Source organism: Taeniopygia guttata, chromosome 1A (assembly GCF_048771995.1).
Source record: "Taeniopygia guttata chromosome 1A, bTaeGut7.mat, whole genome shotgun sequence".
Taxonomy (NCBI): domain Eukaryota; kingdom Metazoa; phylum Chordata; class Aves; order Passeriformes; family Estrildidae; genus Taeniopygia; species Taeniopygia guttata.
The window spans coordinates 44,604,748-44,622,551 of NC_133025.1; the positions used below are offsets into that span (position 1 = coordinate 44,604,748).

Consider the following 17,804-nt stretch of genomic DNA (forward strand, 5'->3'; position numbering starts at 1 on the left):
CTTATGCATGTTTGGGCACCGATCCCTGCTACTCAGAGCAGCAAGAACTTGAGGGATGTTTGCTGTGATGTGCCTCTGTGTGGGGCTCTTTGAAGTATCTGACACCAGCCCAGTGGCACAGACAAGGTTAGACCACCTTGATAAGTATAAAGCAGCATCAGTAAGAAACCAGTCAAATAGTGAAATAGGTAAAGGGGCAGTTTTTGGAGGATGTCTTTTCCTGTTATTGTAGTAAATGATGTGTAACTTCTCCCAGATTCTGTGGGAAAAACCCAAGAAAGAGGCAACAATTTCTATGAACATGACATAAACTCCACTGGTATACCTATGGAGAGAGCATTGGCATGACTTTGTTATTACACCTGTACAGATTTGATTCTCTATGACTAAGCTGGCGTTTCAATGAAAGAAAAAATGAAATGGAAAAAGGGATTCAAAGGGAGACACTTCTCATTCGTGAGGAGACGGTGTTGGTACAGCAAAGGCATGAGGAACTGGAGGTTGAAGATGCTGTTTCTTAAAAAAGCAAGATTTGCTCCACAGGAGAGGGAGCATCCCTGAGGAAGAAAAAAAGTGTGGATGAACATTTTGGTCCATTTTTGTGGGTGAAATCAAAGGAATGTACTTCAGTTGGGCATCAGTATGGTCTGTAGGGAAAGTCTCTTTCTCCTTCAAATGTTTTATAGCCCCTAAAATGATTTATTGCCATTGCTGCAAGGAAGGCTCTACATAGTGCTGATAGCACGATTTTGAAGAGAGAGGTACCAGTGTCCAAATTCAAGGGACAGAGCGAGTACAGCCAATGTATCCATGTAGGCACATACCTTTGATCAGAGAATGAGGATGTGAGGATTATATATCTTCAATGAAAAGTAGAACAGTGACTGGGTTACTCTAAGGTGGAAATGTGGTAGAAGACATGCTCAAAAAGCAGTAACTGTTCTTATTCATATCACTGTTTTCCTCCCTTCTGAATTCTTACTCATTCTGAAAGCTCACAGAGGCTAGATTTATTTAAGTTTCATTTAACCTCTGCAACATGTTTGGTGGTTGATGCTGTCCTCCTATAGTGTAAGGAGCTTCATGGAGTGCTGTTCTCTTTGGCCAAGCAGACACAGCAAAAAGGTGGGTGAAATGTGTGGGTTTCAAGAGAGAAGATGTATATGTCAGAGGCTGATGTCAAAATTACAGTGTTGTAGATGATACTGAGAAACTAGGAAGTTCTAGAAGGATCTGTTTGTCTTGTCCAGATTTGGAAGGATCTCACTGTCCATTTCCTACTGCCACGGTGAAGCCCATTGTGATTTGACATGCAATGTGGAAAAGCAAAGAGAGAGAGTCTCCTGCCAAAAAGACTCTTTGGCTTTTTGTGAAAGTGGAACCAGAAATAAATATGGTGTGTTGAGACTGTTGCATTCAATTAGATTTCAATATGTGTGAAGGGGCAGTTCAGAGGCATGCTGGCTGTTCTGCGTCTATGTGCATTGGTACTTCTCTGAGGGTCTCAGAGATCTTAGTGTGAGTGCTGTATGTTTTAATTGCCTGTGAAAATACTTCCATCATTCTTCTGCTAGCTTAGTATGATGAGCTTATGCTCCTTTTTCTGAACTGGATGAATAGAAGGATTTTGCTTTGGCATTACTGGAGTGGGGAAACGTTCATTCTGTACTACTGTCATGGCCATCTCCATCCTCAGAGGCTCTGCTCTCTGGTATCATCAGCTGAGTCTTCTCTCATTCTGGATCCTCATGCAATTTTTGGCACAGCAGGGCATGGCTCAGTCACCTGAGTGAACAAAACCAGTGCTGATGACTAAGAGCTCTCTCTTGAACACTTTTGCAACCACATTTTCAGAATGCTGTTGGGGTTGAGAGAGAGGGAGGAACTCGTACTACTCCTGGGAACTGTGAAAAGCTGTCTGAAACTGATGAGAAGATGTGTGTTTAAGCTGGGCCCAGTGCACATAAAAGACTAAATAATTGATTTTTTGAACAGTAATAAAATGCCTAGGATATTAATATTGTCTCTTTCTGCATTGGTAGAATAAGTTCTGTCTCTCTTAGATGCTTTAAGTTTCTACATGGTTTTCAAATGTAAAAATCCTGTTAGTCCAAATGTTAGAGCAGGGCTTGGAAAAAATCCCCCTTTGCATTCTGATAATTCTGGTTTGTGACCAATGTTAGCCTGGGAAAGCAAGGGTTGTATTGGGCAATTCAAGTGAGACAAGATGAGCTCAATCTTATTATCAGAAATCCAACAACAAGACTAAAATACAGGGAATCAGCAAATGGAGGTGATTAAAAAAAAAAAAACAAACAAACCACCAAACACTTGATACAGCTTCAGTGGGCCTATTATAAAAGCAAAAGCTGAGCTGATAGTATCAGATGGATGACAGCTGATAACTGTGAAGGGAATGCTGCCACTGTATAGAAGCCATGTGTGAATGTTGTGGGACAGGAGCACTGTTTGGCCTCAGGTACCATAATTGCTCTGTAATTCTCTGATGAAATCTTTGCTTTTCAATAACTGTTAGTTTAGTTTCTTTAAGATATGCTTATATGTCCATAGCACAACACAGTGTTTTGGAACATATATTCTCCTGCATATATAAGTAACACCTCAAAACCCCTGAATCTTGTTTATGAAGTGACTGCTCTGAAGATTTAATTCTGGAGGCAGAAGCTTTAGTAATACCTATAAAATACTAAAACCTTTCTCTTTTTCGTCATCTCTATTGAAATTAATTTTACAGAATATCAAATTAGGTGCTGTTTGTTTAAGTACTTGAACTGTAGGAGTTACATGCCAGATTAAGAAAAGTGTTTTGAATATAAAATAGTACCAAATTAAGTAATTTAAAAATGAGAATGAAAACTGTGAGAAAAGCTCAGTCCCCTTCAGCTCTGATTAGTAACTGCGTGATACTTAAAGGGATAGGCTTGAATATTAATATGGTTGATGTGTCCTATCTTCAATCTAGTCTATAAAAATTGGAATTAGATGTAAAGCATAAATCATCTCTGATTCTGTTATTTCATAAGAAGTCCTGGACATTTTTGGGTTTAGAATTTTTTTTAAGCATGTGTGTTCTTCTTTTTACCTTCAACATTAGCAGTGTTGTGATTTAAATTATCCTTCTCATATTAATAATGAAGTTAGAGGACCTTATCTGGCTGTTGATTGCAGTTTTGCTGATTTTTGTTCAAGACCAGGTAGTGTGCAGACATAGCCTCTTTTCCCTGTCAACAAGCAGAGGAAAAAATAAATAATTCTCACATATGATGAAAGACTGGAAGGAAAAGACAGAGAGGAAGAAAGCAAAAAGTGAAATGGTAGGTAGGGTAAAGAGAGGAGTGTAATGCAGCTGAATTTCTGTGCATTTATGCAGCACAGGCCAGGACTTAACACAGCAACGTGACAAAAATGATAATTATGACCATTTCACTGCTGTGGAACTGAAAGGAAAGGCTGCTCAGCTCTTGATATATAGCAGTGTCTTGATTTCAGTTATGTTATTGAAGTTGAATTTAATGTCATAATTACAAATGTATTAAAAAGAAAGAAAAAATGAAAAGTTTATACAAGCTCTTTCAGACCTATCTCACCATCGACATCTCACTTGACAGTTCAAAGCAGTTAGAACATATCATGCAATTTTTAAATTATTTTATACTTCATTATTAGTAATGGTTTTCTTGGTCTAATTTACATCAATTTATGATACAATATGCACAAAATTTGTCTAGTGACCTTATTTTAAAATACTGTTTTAGATATGTTTCCCCCCCTCCAATTCATAATATTGTTTACAGATTCTGAGAGTATTTTTCTATCCAATTTTATTTTTTTTCTCCATCTAGTCATTGTATTCAATGTAAGAACTTTCTAATGTCTTTGTGTCTAGGGGCTTGGCACATGAGGGCATGATGAGAGAGTTCAGTGCATCATCTTCTTTCTTTATTGTTTTTCTTGTGACAAATCTTTAACAGACTCTAGAGAAAATCAGAAAAAACAATAGACATCTTCTCCCCTAGGATTTTTTTTTTTTGAAGATAGATAAAATATTGACTTCCTGATACATGTTAAATAGGAAAAAAACATTTTTACACTCTTAGAAATGCATGTTTTCTATGTGTGCTACATTAGACTGGAGTAGGATTGTAGCAATAGTCTGTATTTAGTATTCCTCAATGTCTTACACCATATTAATGTATCATATTGAGTTCGGAACAATACAGCTTTCCTTATTTCCATTTCCAATGTGCTTCCATTTAGGAAATGAGTTAAAAATAAATATGACAGTTACAGATAAGATAAAACTCTGTCTTTGGGCACTTTTGGAAGAGTATGACAATAAAGCAGTCTGTTATTTGAGAGAAATTCTTCCTACCCTGTTAATGGATAACTACTTGAGTCCTCTCTTGAAAGGTGTTAATGATGGTCTGGGAAGAAAAAGAAAGGCCCAATGCAATACATGGCTTTTGTGATGTCTTGTGGCATTCAACTCTTTGAACTAAATCTGTATAGCAAAAGCAAGTGTTTCTTTACAAGAGGCTGAAAATGCATTACTAGATTCAAAAATTACTTTTTGTTTGTTTTGGAGAATAATTAGTCACTCATTTTTACTCAATACTATGTGCATATTTATTTACTTATTTCTGCTGATGGACACATCACATTAAGAGACTCCTGACCAACTCTGTGGTCTCAAGCAGTCAGATGGAAAGATATCATGTATTGTTTCCCTTTTTTCATCAGTCAGAGCAAGTCAGTTTTCTAATTACAGGGTGAAAAGTTATAAATAGACTATAAGACAAGGAATGAGAATAAGTGAAAACCGGTTAATGTGCCTTTCTACATCAACAATAGGAACTGCATTTGAAATGCTCTGTGCAATATTGTATCATCAATACAAAAATGTTGGAGAAAATACAGAAAAGCCTGACTACTGAAAACATTTTTAAATGGCAAAAGCACAAAAGGCTGAAATTTCTTATCAAATTGATCAATGTGGTAATTATGGTTAGCATTTTTTATTAATAACAAAATATTCAGTAAAACAGGAAGGTGAGGTAGTAAATTTCAAATGTTTGAAAGAGTTCTTGAGAAGGTTTCTGTGACATAGCACTGAAAAAAAAATCAAGTTAATCAAATGTGGTATAGTAGGAAATAGTTAACAGGTCTTTTAAATCTAATTTACTTTGAAATTCAGACTATTTGTCAAATTCTTTAACAAATTGTCTTCAGAAAAAAGTGAAGTCAGTGTACTTAAATGGCTTTGTCTACAAGGGCAGGCTGAGAAGACTGGAACTTTGAAGAAGAGAGGGTGTGTGTGTGTGGAAAGTACTCTGGTAGAGGTGAATACAAAGATGATTGCTGCATTGAGGACAGGTGTGGTCCCATGGGCTGGTAGGCTTAGACAGGGAGAGAAAAAACCCCTAACCCACAGCATTTCTCTTTTTCCACTGTTCCACAGAATTTAAACTGTGGAATGCACCTCCTCTATTTTTGGATGGTCTAAAGTACAACCTGATTTAGAAAGGGACTAGAAAATCAAGAGAGAACTGGCTAATGAATAGCTATTGAAGACAGTTGTGTGGACACAACCTGACTTGTGAGATACTACCCTCGTTAATTACTGACAGATATTTTGCACATTCCTTGATGGTAGCAGCTATGAAAATGGACTGCGTACTAGACGGGCTAATATTCTGATCTGCATTGCATTTTTCTAGATTTACAATTTGCATATGAATATATATGCAAAAATCAACACTTTAATCTTTTCCCGGAGCCTAAGAAAAATCCAAAAATGACTCGCTGCAGTGTATCCCTGTAAAACCCTCTGCATGAAGTATGGTTTGCTCTGTGATTCATTGCTTGTGTTTTATGTGATAAAGGTGATAGAGTTATGCTAAATTGGGTGGCCCCATTGAGGTTAACAGCTCTTCTTGCTCTGGAAAATACTATAGGATGTGATGAGGAGGAATGTTTTTAAAAGTTAGCCTTTTCTGTATAAGGGGTATTTATTTTAAAGCTTCTGGTGGTGATTACACCTCAGTTATGTTCTGCCTGGCTCCTGTTGATTGCATTACAGAATGACAATTGAACCCCTGGGTGCTTTATAATGTATATACTATTGGTGCATGACATGTGGTGGAAAGCAATATCCTTCTGCATCCCAGTTTTGGACTGAGGAAATAAATGCACTGTGCAGTTTTGAGTAATTACTTGTAGTCTGTTCATGAATCTGTGTCTCTGCCATTTATTTGAGCATGAGCAAGTCTCTGGTTGCCTCCAAGACGTTGGTTTTTCTTTTAAAATTCTTTGGCAGAGGAATTCTTTCTCTCTTTCATCAGAATTAGTTGCTTGTCAACCTATTCAACTTGTCATTTCCTGAGAATATAGTTGGGGAGCAGTCAGATAAGGAGCCTGCTATTGGGGGTTACCTGCACAGTTTGCTACAAATAAAAGGAAGGGTCACTTTATGTTCATCATGTTATATTTTTAACTAAAAGGTTTTTTGCCTTATTTGATTAAAATATTTTAAAAATTATTTGCTTAAGTGTAAAACATAAAAATGTTACTCAGTCAATTCATATATAGATGTAAGTACAACAGCCTTTGAAAAAGTATTTATTTTAAAGCATAGGTATTATCTAGTTTAGAAACAGTAAATAAAAGCTGATTTCTAACATATGGATCTGTCTTTTCAGAAAATACACCCAATTCTGAAATGCTGGTGAATTAATATTTCTGAAGAAGCTAAAAGCTTAAGGAGTCATCTACTTAATATCAATACTGTCTGCTGCATATTACTTCAGAGCTAAAGATATGGTTTTGTGCAATTTTATCTGCACAACATTTAGGCTTATATTAAAATTTTCAGCATAATCTTGCATTTCATTAACTTCTGGACTGAAAGTGTAACCTATGTCCACTTACATTCCTCAATGGTGGTGGACCCCAGGACACTTGAATGTGCTGTTGTGTGCTTAGGCATAATCAGGAAGTATCTGGAGTGCACAATGTTTCTGCCAAAGTCAGATATATTACTGGTTTAATAGATCTTAAATTCAACCTGTTTTTCGGCATAAGAGTGTGTTTTTGCAGTGGTGGCCTACTTTTATTTGCAGAGTGTTATAATTGTGTAAGGACTCTCTTGTATTCCTTTCCTTTTGAATAGAAAAAACAAAGATAAAAAAATAACCTGAAACCCAAAAGAGACTGAAGGTCTTGCATAACTCTTAGTGGAAGAGCTGTGCTATGTTCTGAGATTAAAAAGGAAAATTGAAACAAAAGAATGGCCGGTTAATAGAATGTAGGATGTTTAGGTTAAATAAAGTCATTTCATCCATGATGAAGAAGGGTGCCTACTGTCAAGAAAGCACAGTGTGAAGAAGGCATAATAACTAATAACTTATTTGTACCTGGGTTATTAGGATAAATCTGCAGATAAGGATACGTGTATAATGGAAGCTTCAAAAGCTGCAAATCTGATGTGATAAATGATTCAAAGTGCAACACATTAGATTAGATTTTAATGTTTGTAAAATGAATGAAACAATACATCTATATGCCAAAACCATATTATCATAAACATATTTGCCAAACTATAAGACATAAATTGCACTTAAATTTAGTAATCTATGATGGTATGCTTGAATGTATCTTTGTGATTAAATGTGAACAATTGCTCCTTTAAGGTAAAGGTCTGTGTATGTGTGATTAATCAGATTGAAATGACAGGGCGGACAGCTTATGCCATGCCTGGTTATCAGAGTGATTGATTTTAGTCAATGCTGCTGGATGAAAAAAAAAAATCTGTTAATAACTACAGCTGCAAAACTCCTGATGTCACTGATAGCACAAATCACTTCTCACACTCCTATTATCTGGCTCATTTGCAGATACGGAGCACACAAACCGATCCATTGGAACGCAAAATTATAACGTACAGATTTATGCAAGAGGGATGACTGCAAAGTGCGTCGCATGAGCAGTGTAAGAAGCTGGAAATTGCTGCTGTTGTAGCTGTCATAGGCACGTTATTTTCTTTAGTATGTGTGGAGATTTTGCTGTCAGGCTTTTATCCTCCAGATTGTTTGTGCTGTACCTCTCTTCCTGCTTAAAATAGAAAATCAGTCACTGAACCTGGATGCTATTAAGTGTTCTTAGAATAGTTCTTAACTAAGTTGGCTGATTTGCACTTTCTGATGAAATAACGTTTGGTTGTTTATTGCAGGCTCTGAATAAACATGTTTTTCCAGAATCAACTAATAAGATTACTAATTGCATTTCATCAACAGAATTGTTTATCATAGGTATACTCCTTCCATCTAATATTTATCTTTTTAGTTGTGATTTTATTTTGAAATATCTGGATTTTATCTGCATCAAACATTGTGTCTTATCTGCATTTTGCAGGGTTTAACAGGGAATGCTGATGTCTTATGTACTTCACAGGAGATGGGAGGCAGCAAATGGTTTCAAGTGTTTGGTAGGATTGTTATCCTAAATCCAGCCCCTTACCCAGCCTTTCTCCATTAGCTTTTCATCTGCCATTCCCCACTGGCCTAAAGCAACACATTTGATATACCTCCAAACGTAAAATTCATTTTGAGTTCCTATAATCCCTTGTCCCCCTAGAATTCACAGATGCATCTATTTTCAGGAAGCACATAAAGTTATGGTATAAAATGCTGGGGCTCTTAATTTTTTGAAATGATAAAATCATCCTTTGCTTTTCCAAGCTTTCCCTTCTGCTCTGTAGGCAATCATTCTACTGTAAAAGTATTTACATGGAAAACCCCAGACTCACTAATGTGTAGGCTATTTCATCACACTGCTGTTTAGCTCTGTCTGGCATTCTGCAGAAGACCAGTGTGCTCACAGGGATACCAGTTAGACCCAGCATTTCATGTATGTAAATGACAGGAGAAAGAATGTTCAGTTTACGAAAGCAGAGATGATTCTCTCTTAGCTGGATATTAAAGCACTACTGTCATTATTATTTGTTCTTATTTCTCCAGAGGATCTGTGTCTTGATTAGGATTCTGTAATGGTAAATGCCTCTATCAATCACAGGGAGATCAAGTCCTTGTCAGAAGATGTGCATATAAAGATACCCCATACAGTAGCATGCCTCAAAGGAGCTTGATATTAATTTCATAGGTGCCAAATATATTAATGTGAGTTCAGGTAGACTGGTAGGTTTCTGAAATTTGAGATATTTCATGATAAAACCTTCTATTTATTTATATTAATTATTCCTATGATTCTCCCAGGAATAATTGTGATGCAAAAACAAGGATTTACCTGACCTTCAGATATGCGACTTTCTGAACTTAGGATATTGTCCTTTAATATGTTGAGTAAGGTTGTGTAGGAGTTCTGTATTAGGTGCTTTCATCAAAGGAATGAAAAACTGAAGATGAATCCTTGTCACTAGTGCAGTTTACTTAGGAATTTACTGAGGCTTTATCCCTTAATCTAAAGGTTACAACATTTAAAATAATGTGCTTTTAATATTCAGAATGGACCCAATTGCCCTCTAAGTAGCAGATAACTTTGAAATGCTGTTAGCTACAGATACCCATACATTACCTTCCCTCATTTTCCTTTCATAGAAATAATGAAACTTGAACTTTACTGCAAATACGCTTTTGTCTTCTGTTCAAGCAAAAGAGTACGAGTTGACTATAAGCCTGCTCATGTGTGGTGTTCCTGAGTTCACTGCTTGATTTGTTTGCAGAGATGGCAAACCAAGAAGATATGTTTAAAACACTGCCAGTTGTTTTCATGTGTAAGAAGAATCCCATCCATGAAGGAATCTGAACTAGGAGGACAGGACAGGAGTTCTTGGCTGCACTCTTTTGCTGACATCATTAAGCTCTTGCCATAAGATTGTATGAAGATGCACCACCCAAGGAATTTTAGATAAAATGTTGCAGATTGACATCAAATACAGGGCATATATATACACATCCATTCCATTTCACAGAGCATCCACTCTCTCTCCAGGCACAGCTGCAGGACTCTTCATAAATAAATAACCTCGTGTAAGACAGATTATGTTCCTCGGATATCAATCACTGGTAAATATCGTGTTCCTACTTACGGTGTAAGAATACTAAATGGAAACTCATGAAGATTTCAGATTGCTATTATATTTACAGTCCTGGGGCTTACTGCTGAGAGTTATTGGATGTCTTTGCCTCTGAATGTGGGCTGAAAGCTGCAGTGGGATACTCATTCCTAGCTTGCCTCTCGGATTTTCAAATCAAGGTTAATCGTACTTCTTAAAGACCTGCCTCTAAATCACTGTAAATATTGCAAAAGGGTTCCAAACTTTGTCAGATGGGATTATTGAGGGAACAAAAGTACAAACTCATCCTTTCCTGATTCCATATCTGGAAAATGTTTCAGACCAAAGCCTTCTTAGAATTGTGTGATTACAGGGACTTAATGTAGTGAGTGAGATGGAGGGAAAAATGTCCAAGAAACACTTAGAGCACTGGAGAGCCTTCTAGTATCCGCACAATGAAAGGGCAGTTATTTAATTCCCTTTCTTTTACTGGGCCATCAGCTCTTTTTCTGTCAGTGGTCAGATAATCCCCAATTCCAGCTGCAAATAATACATCTCTCCATGTACTGATATCAAGAAACGGTTGTTTAAACCCTGGATTCTTGCCATCTTTCAGAGGCAGTGAGTGATTTTTTGCAGTCTGTTTGAATGCTTCTCTCACCAGCCACTGTTGTCCACTGGCCAAATAAAGATGAGGGATTGCTTACAATTTCAGGAATTCTGTGTTGGAGACTGTCAGTGTTTTGAATGAAGCCACAGTTGGGTGTTTTGAGATGACTCTATTTTTTTTTAATGTGAGTGCAGCTCCTGTTTCATTCCTTATTAATTTTGGCTTATTTATAAATAATCCCAGACAAGTTTAAATATTTCCTTTTCATATTCTATTCCATTCTGTTTATTCTAACAGGTAAAAATATAGTTAGAATTTACAGAGTCCTCTCTCCCCCATTATTTACAATACCACTGATTAGCTTGTGATCATTTTTATTGACCTCTAAAGAAAATGAAATACTCAAAATTTGCTAAAATCTTTGGTTTTAACTGTTAGTTTTAATTATTGTTTTTATTGGGGAATATATAAAGGGATATTTGTTATCATTTACTTTCTTAACATAATTGCTCTTATTTTAGGATTGAATTACTTTAGTTCTGTAGCATTCTCATTCAATAGCAAAAGGATGATCAAAACAGAGGAGCAGCCCAGCAGAAAAGTATCAGCAGAGCCAAAACTACCTTGGCCAAAATGTGAGCTAAGAGGGGTACACAGCATTTCATTACTCTGATTTAGTCCAGGTACCCTAGAAGTATTCCTGTGGAGGGTATTTAGCTGAGGTAACCAACCTACCAAGAAAACCACTGCAGCTTACTGTAGCCACCTTGATCCTTAGTGAGCTTTAACATGGTGCAGTAAGATTCAGGCTGACCAAAATTCAGATGTTTGTTGAGAGATGATTGTTTTCAACTGGAATATAACAAGTATGGCTTTTCCTAAAGTTTTTTTTTTATTTCTGTTTTGAGTTAAAGCTAGAAAAATTAATTTCAGTGTGCCTCTTAATTTGTAATTTTTGTGGTAATGCTCTATTCCATACAACGTCATGTTTAGTAGACCATGGGCTTCATAACACAGCCTCCTGAATTTTCCAAGAAGATTCCTTCAGTGTAGGGGAAAGCTTATTATTTTGTGATTAGTTTCTATTACAGAATAAATAATTTACAGATAAAAAGTGATTTTGCTTTCCACAGAAATGCACAAAGTTTTCAAATGTAGAAATCAGAAGCTTATTTTTACTACTTCTATTAAACAGTCACTAGGAGAAAACCATTTATGAATTGCAAAAGGGAGGTAGAGAGGTACACCTTTTTAGAGGTGTATTCAGCCAATTTTGATTATTTTAAATTATGTTAGGCATTTTCAAGCATTCTCCTTCAGTGGATTCATATTTCAGACAGTATTTCTGACAATCTATTTTATGCTTCATTGACCACAGGGTTTGAAATTCTAGTTCATATTGGCACAGTAGTGTCAAATTTGTAGTGATAAATGGATAACTTTTTTTTTTTTTTAAATAGGTCTCTGTTGTTTAATTTGAGATCTGTAATTTTTTTTCTGGTTCATTACTTCTGCTATTTTTCTGTCTAGGAAAAAGTGATTAAAAGAGACAGAGGGATCAAGGTGCTTTAGACTTGTCCATGTGAAGAAATGGATTGTCCAAGGGAGGGTAAATGTACTCATTCTGTCTATTCATTTTGCTTTAACAGAATTAATGTTATAGTTTTCTGAATTTATTTTTTTTTTTAGTGAACCAACACTGCTACTCTTGGGAATCTGTTGAAAATGTGCAACCCAGGATTAATTATTGGGTAGTGTACTTGCTAATGTTATTTTCATAAGCAGAGACATTTTATTTAGGTGTATCATGAATTAAATTTCTTTACTTTCAAAAATGTAGTAGTGCTGCTAAATTATAACATCCTCATACTTAAAATGATACTACCTCCTATCATTATTTAAGTATATTCCACTACCTAAAGCTGAAGAGGAAATTATGCACTGAGAAAATACTTCTATTTCAGCATGTTCTGTATTATTCTTTATCAGTTTTATAAAACACCATATCTCTTCAAAAACAGGCCTTGTATCTCAAGTTAGTCATGTTGCTTTCCTTAATCTACAGAAATTTGCATTTTATATTACTCATGTAAGATAATTCTGACTCAGATCCTTAAGATTTTGTAGATTTTTTTTCATTGTTTTTGGTGGAAAATATTCCTAGATTTTCATATGTTGTAATATCTGGGAGAATCCCTTTTCATATATAGACTGCAATTAAATAGAGAGGAAACAAGTGGAATTATAATAGGTCAAGAGGCAAAGAAAGGAGTTACCTACCTGTGGTCAATGAATGGCTTGAGAGAGCTGAACAGTACTGTGTTATATCTGAAGACAATACAGAAAAGCAGCTATTCCTTAAAGTGGAATAAAGAGCTTGCTTCTGAAACTGATGAGTGCCAATTTAAAGGCACAGTGTGATGAGGAATAGGACTACCGCCGCTATTTGGGACTTTGGCTTGTATTTTCTTATGTGCATTACATTTCCTTGTGTATCTTTTGTGTTGCAAATGATTCAAGTTCCTGCTTTTTGTGTGTATCAAGCCTATGTTTTCACCAGGAAAATCTATTTGGTGTGTGTTTTTGATTGGCATTTGTCCAGGAAGCCATGATAGTGAATCATGGGATCATAGACTATCCTGAGTTGGAAAGGACTCATGCATCAACTCCTGACTCCACATGGGGCAACCTGAAAGTTAAACCTAATATCTAAGAGTGTTCAAACACTTCCTGAACACTGACAAGCTTGGATCCATGACCTCACTGGTGAGCTTGTTTCAGTTCCTAATCACATTTTCAGTGAAGAATGTTTTCCAAATAACAAAGAATGCCATGTTGGAAGGATTCTCAAGGGTCACCTGGTCAAACTGTTCTTAGCAAAAGCACCGTCTCAACAAAATGGCCCAGCACCATGTCCAGCCAAAGTGTTCAGTGTTGGGGAAATCACTACTTTTCTGGGGAAGATATTTTAATGCCTAATTGCGCTCATTGTGAAATTTTTTCCTCGTATGAGCAATCAGAATCTCCCCAAGAGTAACTTGTACCCATTATACCTGTTTTTTTTCTGTGACTGCTTGTAAGGAGTGCTATACAAGAGCTTCCTTTCACAGTGGTTTCAAAAATCAGATTGTTTCTAGAAATGCTAAACTGTTACGTTATAGTACAAACAGAAAACCTTTTAGTTAAGAAGAAATGTTTCAACTGGCACATTTTGATGTGCAAATGTGTGTATATATACATATTCATATATGTAAAACATCATCTTATGTATATAATACTTATATCATGAGTGAGAAATATAAAACTTACATCATGGACTGTGATAATAATGTACTAAAACTTGAACAGAAATTCCAGAATAGCAGGTGACACTTTGTCCTTAAAATTCAGATGGAAAAGCTACTATTTTACAATTTTATTTGCTGTTAAAAATTCAAGAAAGTTGTCTTTCATTAAAAGTAAGAATAAAGGGTAAATAAAAGTATTCAAGCTCACCTTTTTGGGTTTTTTGACAAGGCTTACTGTTGGATTTCAGAAGGCGTGTGCATTTGAGAAAATGTTGGCTTGTATGCCAAAGTGTGCTGACCTTACCACCATAAGCTCTTGGTATCATAAATTGTTTCTACTACTACTATGAGATCACTATCCCATTCTTGGATTTGATTATAGTTGGCCATCAAGTTAAAAAAATCATTAAGTCTAATTTCCTAAGAAACCAGGCCAAAGTGTTAAGACAAAAAGATATGGTGCTGTTAAGAAGGAACTATAGAAATGTGTTTAGCGTTTAGTGTTTTCAAAGAGAGCTAAAGATTTTTTTGGTCTGGGAGGGAGGATTGATTGCTGGTGAATGGCATATAAAATTCGTAAGTTGTCTTCATGTATTTTGATACTTGTGAATTTGTAACATAGGCAATGACACGTTAAAACAAAGTGATTCTCCTCCTCTTCTTTTTCTCACTGATTTTCTTTAACTTCATCTGTGTTGACAGAAAGGAGTTGGAAAGAAGGGAATTTGGATGAATTTATTGTCATGATGGGAGAAGAAAGGCAAAGAAGAGCTTCTAATGTTTTAGAATGCATTAGAATGTTAATAGACAATTACCATAATTAAATAAAAACATTCTGGTTTCCTAGTAGTGTGCCAGTTTTCAAAAATCAAGTATTCCTTGTTGTCTCTTACTTGAGAGATATAAATCAATTTGTCTACTAAATCCAGGAGATGTCAAAGCACATGTTTTATTTATCATGGTGTGTTCATCTATTTGTGTTTTCCTTTATTGAAAATGTGGGTTGATCTAAGATTTAAAATTATTAATTTTCTACTCTCTCTTTCTACTTGAATGTCCTTTATTTTCATGTGCAGTCAAAGAAGCATGAGTATAAGCCTCCATGCTGTGCGTAGAAATAACTCCTCTAGCAACTGGAAAGAATTAAAGCACTGCATTAGCAGCAAAAGCTGCATTAGCTGGAATGGTTTATCCAGGATATGCTAACTGATAAACTTGTATCTATTTAAGAAAGATCTAATTAGGATCCTTTTGTTACATAAACTAAGTGATATTATTATAATGAAGCATACATAAAATAATGAATAGAACATGATTTTTTATAATTTCATTCAAATGAGATGACTTAAAGGTAATTTCTACATTTTAAGCATTTGGTTTTATGACATTTCCTAGCAATTCACCAATTATAATGCCTCAAATGTTTGCCATTATTAAGAAACATTTAATGTAAGATTAGATTAGCCATAAATATTTTATAGGGAGAAAATATATTATTTCAGGTACATCCAAACATCTTTATGCCTGTAATTCTCTGCCTCTACATACAAATCAAAGGGATGCTCTGATAGCATATTGCACTCCTACTACACCCTTCTGTTGTGGGTGAGTCAGTTTTGAAACAGTTTGAAGATTGTCTTGATTTTGCTTCCAAAGTCTAAAGCTAGATACATTTTGGTTTGACTTTTCTTCCCTTTCTCTGAACTGTCATCTCAGCAGCCTTTGAAGCTGTGGCTGTTCCCAGGCATTTGAAGATTTGTCCTTGACTGTCCATAGTGTGGTTCTGCCTGGCACTGCAAGGGACAGGTCTGGCAGCCTCCTTGTTGTTTTTCTAGACCACTATACCATTTGGGCATATTTTGTAATGAAAAACTGAGGTACTACAATGTTAAGCGATGGTGTAGGGTTTAGAAGGGCTGTGGCATGGAGCTGCTTTACTCAGTACCTTTAATCACCCTTTGAACTGTAACACTGTTGAGGCATTGGTTTTCCTTCTCAGGGAGGACAGGATTTGTACCATGGCAGTCCCATGTGAGTAGGGGAAATCAGTCTTCATGAATCAAGCCAGTAAAGGAGAAAGTGGAGAGAAGGAAACTGTATTTCATTTCATATTTAACAGCCCATTATGGCAGGATTGCTGCAAACAAATATTTTAATTTTTAGGCACATATTTTAAGCAAAACCAAAGTGAATCTTCTGAGGACACAAGACATATTCTATAGATGTTTTCCCTCTTCATTTTTTTTGCCTTTTGTGTCAAGGAATTGCATACCAACCTGCTTCTGGTGCATTGTGCCCACATCCCTCCTGACTGTACTCTCATTTTAATGACCCAAATAGCAGTCTCAAAAGTTCCTTTCCCATGGGCTTATGACATGTATCTAGGCTGTGACTCACCTGCTGCACTCCAGGCACCCCGTTAGTTGGTGACCACAGAGCAGTAAGGACACCCTTTCTTACAGCAAATGGACCTGAACTGAGGAAGTCGGGATGTGAACCCTAAGCAGGAGCTGGAAATGGGCAGCAGCATCAGGGGCAGCCTGGTGTGGACCTTTCTAGAGAACACTCACAGTTTTACAGAGCAATAACACACCTCAGAAGAGATGCTTTGTAAGATTGCTCTGCTGTGTGTTTTAGGGGTGTTCTTTGCTGTTCAGGTTTATTAAAGGAGTTATAGCATCTGCTCTAGAGCCTCCTGCTCTATTTATTCTCTTGCTATCTGAGGAGAAAACAATGCTGGGTGATTATATTTGGATCACACAGTAACCAAATTTCTATCAATGACTTAATTCTCTATGTAACAGATAGTATTACTTTTATTTTGTGTTTCACAGAACCATTTAAAACTGTCTAACCAAATGAAATTAGCAATAATTTCCTAAAAGGTTGTTTTTAATTTATGTCTGTCCTCTGTTTTCTGCAGTTTTGTGCATCTACAAATTCTGTTTTGTTTACATTTGTTGACAGTCAATATCGGTCTTCCTTTGAAAGTTTGATTTGCTTCCTATGAGATTTCTTGATATGTAGTAGAAATTTAGTTATGACTTAAGCTTAAAAAGTCCCACCTTGACTGTTTCATTGCCTCTGTGATAATCTTAAAAATCTGTGTAATCCACATGCTACCACATGGGTGCTGAAGTAACAGCGTTTCTTTTAAAAATAAGCATAATTATTAAGAAAGATAAGAAATCTTAAAAATCTGTGTAATCCACATGCTACCACATGGGTGCTGAAGTAACAGCGTTTCTTTTAAAAATAAGCATAATTATTAAGAAAGATAAGAAACTAAAATAATAAAAAATAAAAATATATATATTCTTACATAGAACATGGGATTATTATGTTTTAAAAATACTTTTAACTGTATACTTCATAGCAACTTCTTAAAATTTATTTTCATTTAGCTGTGGATTCCCCTTAGTCATCTATACTAATGCAAACAGCAATCCCCCTTCAATGCATAGAAGGCTTTTATGAAGTTGAAAGGGTAAGAATAATGTCTTTGCTTTTTAGATTTTCCCTTTTGTTGGCAAACACATATTGGAAAGAGAGAGATAGGCTGGCAATGTACTTTCTTGGTGTTTAATGAAATGCTGTTAAAAATCATCAGTATGACAAAATTTATGTCCTTCCAGGAGATGCAACAGAAATACAAAGTTGTTTACAATAACACCATTTTACCATTTATTTCCCTTTTTTCACTTAATGATAAACACACTATTTCTTGTGTAAGAAGATCATTTCTCTTCCTCATATACCCTGTGAAGTAATAACAGCCATTAGTTCCTTGGTGCCAGTTCTGCTGGTACTAATGAAA

General features: G+C 35.9%; 1 protein-coding gene across 8 annotated transcripts in view; it reads left to right on the forward strand.

Annotated features, from left to right (window-relative positions):
- Window positions 1-17,804, forward strand: part of NEDD1 (NEDD1 gamma-tubulin ring complex targeting factor) — a 257,109-nt gene that overhangs the window by 146,598 nt on the left and 92,707 nt on the right. For 7 of the 8 annotated variants that reach the window (XR_012053499.1, XR_012053495.1, XR_012053498.1 and 4 more), the window contains 2 exons: window positions 7,914-12,451; window positions 13,303-13,466. The gene's annotated coding sequence lies outside the window, so the exon portion shown is untranslated. The remainder of the gene's footprint in view (window positions 1-7,913; window positions 12,452-13,302; window positions 13,467-17,804) is intronic. The other variant, XR_012053496.1, reaches the window with a different exon arrangement.